Below are 5484 nucleotides of genomic sequence, written 5' to 3' on the forward strand. Positions count from 1 at the left end.
AGGGGTGTCCGTGCGGGAGAATATGCAGAAGTCATGCGCCCCACCCCCACCCAAGGAACATGCACGAAAACTGCATGTGCACGTTCAGGGGCTCAGAGACACCCAGCCCCGGTCCTGAGCATCACAAGGAGCCACAGAGCCCGTGTGTGCTGCGCACCCGGACGCCAGCCCCGCTCCGAGCGCGTGGAGGTGCTCGCACGCTCAGGGCCCGCTCTGAGGCCCGGCCGTGGGGCGGCTCGAACCCGCCCGCCAGGCTCCGCGGCACCCCCAGGCCGAGCCGCCCGGCAGCAGCGTTATGTAACCCTGACTCTCAGGGTCCCGCTCCCCCTGCTGAGCGCCGCCCCCACGCACCTGGCGCCTGCCCTGGGGGACAGCCTCCCCGCAGAGCTGCTGCTGCTGCTGCTGCAAGATGCGCTTCCTCCACGACCCTTTCGCAATCGGCACAAACGGGGAACCGCTTGCCACTGCCGCCACCCCCACTTCCACTCTGGGTCCCGCCCGCCTCCCCTGAAGCCGTGATTGCCATTCTCACCCCACCCACTCCTCTCCTCCTCCGCTCTCTCTGCCCGCCCGCCGGTGCCTCCCCAGGCTCAGCCCTGGTCCCTGGGATCTCCGAGCCCCCCCCCGCCCCCCCCCCCCCCGCCCTCCGACTGAGACAAAGGGGCACCTGTGACCTGCCTGGCACAGGGCCAGCTGGGACCCAGAGGGCACCCGGCCAGCGACAGCTGTTTTGATCGACGTCTTCCTCCCAATTCCCCAACTTAAAAGCAGCCTCTTGGCCCAAATCCCCACCAAACCTGTGCTCTTCCTCCGGACCCCGGGCTGATGCACTAACCAGATAACAGGCTCCTGCTGTGAAACCGCAGCCTCCGCCTAACTCGCCGCCGGTGCTTTATTTCCAGGGAAGCGTCTCGGGAAGGAAGTCTCGCTCCGAGGACAGCCAGGAAGCCCGCCGGGCAGTGGGAGCTTCCGTCCCAACACCTGGCCCGCCCGCTCGCCATGTGAGAACACAGCCGCCCAGGCCCGACCGAGGGAGCCGCCGCCACCGCGAGCAGGAAGTCAGAGTCACTCCTGAGCATCGGACCCCAGACCGCAGGGGGGACGGGGGGGGGGGCGGGGGGGAGTGAACGGGGCACCACCGCCACCAGTGATGGAGCGCGCCCCCTCCAGCTCACATGCTGCTACAGGGGTGCCCGCCACCGGCTGCTCTTAAAGGACACTCCCGTGCCTGCAGCTCCTTTTAAAGGGGTTCAAGGGGACTCCTCTCTCCTACAAAAGGGTTCCTTCCAGGTGGCATCTGTGAAATCCTGGCCTGGTGAGGCGGAGGAAGGAGGCGTGGGAGCTCTGAGGCCCCGCCCGGCCTGGCAGGGGACGGGGCAGGCCCGGGCGCTGGGTGGGGGGGGGGGGTGCGAGGCCTGGGCTCATCACCCACTTGCCGGCTGTGTGAGCCTCAGCTCCCACGTCGGTTACGGAGATGAGTCCCTCACAACCCAGGCCTCTCCAGCACGGTTCCTGCCTTCCCGTCCCCCCAGCTGGGCAGGCCGCGCACCGTCCACTCGCGGGTCTGACACGGGCACTTGTCAGCTCCCTCCCGCGAGGGCTGGGCCCACGTCCGCCTTTCCATGGACCATCGCCAGGGGCTCAGCCAAGGGAATGAAACGCTACAAGAAGTTTCATGCAGAGGCACATTCACAGAGCTATCGAATGGCCCACAGGCAGGCGAGGGGGCCTGGCACGCGGCCACAGGCACGACGGGCAATTCTCAGCCCCTCAGCCTCGGGGGTGCGACCCTGTCGCATCTCTGACGTGGGACGCTCTTCCCAGTAAACAAACACCAGGCGACGCCAAGCTCCAACCTCCGACCTCCGGGCGGCCCTCACCGAACCCTCTGCTCGGCTTCTAGAATTCGAGCCCACCCTTCATTCCAGGCTTGAGAATTCTCTGGAAAATTAACAAGACCTGTCTAGTGGGTTTCCTCCCCCTCGGCTGGAGCTGAGTCCACGCTGCCTTCTCCGGGGGGGGGGTCCCGGGCTCACCCGTCAGGGCAGCCCCAGCCTCCGCTCCCCGTCCCCCCGGTGCCAGCCAGGCCCTGGGTGGCCACGGTCTCATCACAAACCAGCACCAACCCAAAGCGGCTGGCGGTGCACGTTCAAAGGGCCTGGGGCTCGGCCGGCCGGGCGGCTCAGTGGTTGAGCATCGACCTATGAACCAGTGGTTTGATTCCCCGGGTTGCAGCTCGATCCCCAGCAGGGGGCGTGCAGGAGGCAGCCGACCAGTGATTCTCTCTCATCGTTGATGTTTCTCTCTCTCCCTTTCCCTTCCTCTCTGAAATCAACAAAAAATATATTTAAAATAAGAAAAGAAGAACACTTTCCTGCCACTCATTTAGGACTATAAGAACGCGTCTGGTAAAAACTGCCTCGTGCATAAAGCATGTTTATTCCCACGCTCTCTCAAACAAAACTACCTTCCATCTGTTGTGATCAATCAACACGTCCTGCTCCGACAGTGTGGAAACTGGACAATAATGAGTGCGGTGCCCAGGGAGGGAGGGAGGGGGAGGGGGCTCATGGCTTTGCAATGGGGTTGGGAGGGGACCGAGCGAGCCCCCCTCTGCTCAGCCTCTGCAAACGCCACATCCCCCCAGCGTCCTGGGGATCCAATCTCATTCCCGAAACTCCGGGCCATTAACGCGCCCACGGAATCCAGCGCAGGGCCCGGGGGACAGGGATACGGGAGCCCCAGGCGCGGCCTCAGCCCGGCCTCGCCGCCTCCTCCTCCAACCTCCTCACTCTGGGCGCGGACGTCCAGCCACCAGCAGCCCAGCCCCGGGTGCGGCTTCGACACCCGCGCTCACGGGGCCGCGGGCACCTGGGCACCAGGACCGCGACCGGGCGGCAGGGCGGCCACGCGCAGCACCCGGCGGCTCCGAATCCCAACACGCACACGCGTGCTCGCGCCGGGGCGCCCCGAGGAGTCGGCAGGCGCTGCCACAGCTCCTCATTCATCCCCCAAAGGCCAGGCTCCGGGCACGGCGCCTCCATCCCGCGATCCCAGGGGCCCCAAGGGCGCCAAGGAGCCGCCCCCCCGCCCCGTTTCCTCCCACAGCCACGCGCCCTCCACCCGCGCACACAGCCCCGCAGACTCGCGCTCCACCACGACCGCAGCGCTGTCCCGCGCCGGGGCCGCCCCCACCCCACCGCCACCCCCACGCCACCCCCACGCGGCCCCGCAGCCCCGCTCAGACCTGCCCCGCTTGGCTCGCCAGGGACCCCGCGCCGCCGCTGGGAAGCGCCTGCAATGGGAGCCCGTGGGCGCCGGAGGAGGCGCGGGCGGAGGGCGGGAGGGAAGGGGCGGCGCGAGAGCGAAAGTTCAGGCCGCTGGGGCCCGGCCACGCCCCGGTCCCTCCCAGGCCCGCCCCGCGGTCCCCACCCCCGGAACCAGGTTTCTCGGGCGCCAGCGCCCGGGACCCCCGCCCCCGCCATCACACGCCCCCTCCGCCTGGAGCAGCCGCGGCCCTGGAACCGGGGGTCGCGGGGTGGCTCCGAGCCAGAGCCGGGAGCGGGGCGGGTGCCCACCTACCTGCCTCGCTGGCGCCCGAAACTTCCCCGAAGTGCGCGGCAGAGCGAGCGCCCGGCCAGGGAACCCCGCCCCCAGCCCGGCCCCTCCTTCCCCCCCCGCCCCCCCACGCGCTCACGAGGCGAAAGCGCCGGGCTGTTGGTCCGTCCGTCTTCCGCCCGCAGCCGCCACCGCGGGTGGCGCCACTCCCGGGACCGACCCGTGCTCGCCCCGCGGCGTGCGCCCCCCGCAGGCCTCGGGCTGCCCGCAGCGCCACCACCCCGGCGCCCGGTCCCCGGTCCCCCAGCTCCGGCCGCATCCACTCCAGCCGGCGAGGGGGGCGCGCGGGCCCTGGCGCCGCCGCCGGCCAGCCCTGCCCGTGGGTGCCCGGCGCGCGGAGCCGCCGTAGCACCGCCAGGACCGGCGGCTCGGGTCCTTCCTTCCCGGGGACCGCGGGAGCCTCGCGGAGACCGGGCCGCGGAGCCGCACCGGGCCCAGACCTGCCTCGGCGCGGCGCGCTCGCAAGTTCATTGTCTGCTGGGCCGCCGCCGCCGCCACCAGCGCCGGGAGCGCCGCGGGGATGGAGGCTGCGCACAGCCTCCGCGGCCGGGACTCCCGGTGCCCAGCTCGGCCCGGCCGCCCCCGGCGCTGCGGGGCGGGCACGCGGAGGGGCGCGGGAGCCCGGACCCAGGCGCCCCCCGCCGGCCCCCCGCGCCCCACCCCCGCGCCCGGCACCCCCCTGGTACCTGCGGGAAACGAGCGCCGCCCGGGGGCCTCTGCGGCTCCGGCTCCGCGGGAGCGCGCCCAGCCCCGCGCCGCGAGCCCGGCATCCAGGCGCGGCCACCTGCCCCCCCGAGCGAGCGAGCGAGCGAGCGCAGGAAGGAAAAGTTTGGGAGTGGCGCGCGGGTGGCGAAGGAAACCGCGGGAGGACCCGCCCCCGCGCCGGTCGCGGACGCACGGCGCGGGTCTGGAATGCGAGGCCCGGGCGTGCGCCGCGCTGGGTTCGGTCCCCGCCCCCTCCCCTCCGAGTCAACACGGGGTGCGATGCGGGGATTTCAAATGGAAAGAAAGCCGAGACCCTGGAGTCGGCCAGCGACCCCCCGCCAGACATTGTTAACGACCCGGCGGTCCGGAGCCAGCCCCACGCGCCGGGACTCCAGGCCGCGCCGCGGGTGGGTGCTGCGCCCCCGGCCGGGAGGTGCTCGCATCCCCGGGAGGCTGTCAGGCTCCGGGGCCCCGCGCCGTTGCTTCCCCGGGGAGGGGAGGCTTGGCGGGACCGAGCGCCACCCCACCGCCCGCCGCAGTGGCCCGAGGCGGCCGCCCTGAGAAACCACCTGGGCTGCCCGAGGTCACGGGAGCCGCGCCAGTGGCCGGTTCCGCGGATGCTGTTGTGAGGACGCCATCGGTTAAAGAAAAGACGCTTTGAATCCGGGAAGACTCGACTCAAGGGGCGCTCAGAGCCCGCAGCCCGCGGCCCAGGAAACAGGTCCGGGGGACAGAAGCGAACCCTTGTCTGCAGGCACGCAGCCCGCGGCCCACGTCCCCCTGGCCGCGGTCCAGAGCCCTCCTTAAAGCGACCAGAATTGGGGCCCAAAGTGCCTTCTAAGCGGGGAGCCTGCACACCGCTAGGGGGCGCCTCCTGGCAGTGTCCTTCCCCCTCCCCCCTCCCCTTTTTTTCTGAAAAACATGATCTTCAGCCCGCCCCCCCCCCGCCCCCCCCCCAGATAACCTGCCTGGAGGTGGCCGGCTTCTGCTCCGCGTCGTGGCAGCTCGTGCCGAGTCACACTCTGGATGAAACCGCAAATGGGACGATGGGGTGAGAGGGGAGTTCTTCCAAACGGCCTCTTGTTTTCCTGCAAATAATGCCTCTTACACAAAATCTACACCGAAAGGTAACGCAGCCACGCGACCAGCCCTGGAACCTCA

General features: G+C 70.3%; 1 protein-coding gene across 5 annotated transcripts in view; it reads right to left on the reverse strand.

Annotated features, from left to right (window-relative positions):
• Nucleotides 1–4389, reverse strand: part of CHST15 (carbohydrate sulfotransferase 15) — a 41634-nt gene extending 37245 nt beyond the window's left edge. Inside the window, exon 1 of one of the 5 annotated variants that reach the window (XM_070432055.1) lies at nucleotides 4305–4389. The gene's annotated coding sequence lies outside the window, so the exon portion shown is untranslated. Of the gene's footprint in view, nucleotides 1–351; nucleotides 433–835; nucleotides 1029–3247; nucleotides 3325–3582; nucleotides 3604–4304 lie in introns of those variants that run through there. The other 4 variants (XM_070432058.1, XM_070432054.1, XM_070432057.1 and 1 more) reach the window with 4 other exon arrangements.
• Nucleotides 4390–5484: the final 1095 nt, after the last annotated feature.

The sequence above is a fragment of the Myotis yumanensis genome, unplaced genomic scaffold (genome assembly GCF_028538775.1).
Source record: "Myotis yumanensis isolate MYYU_CA2020_CCGP unplaced genomic scaffold, mMyoYum1.0.hap1 SCAF_13, whole genome shotgun sequence".
Classification (NCBI taxonomy): Eukaryota; Metazoa; Chordata; class Mammalia; order Chiroptera; family Vespertilionidae; genus Myotis; species Myotis yumanensis.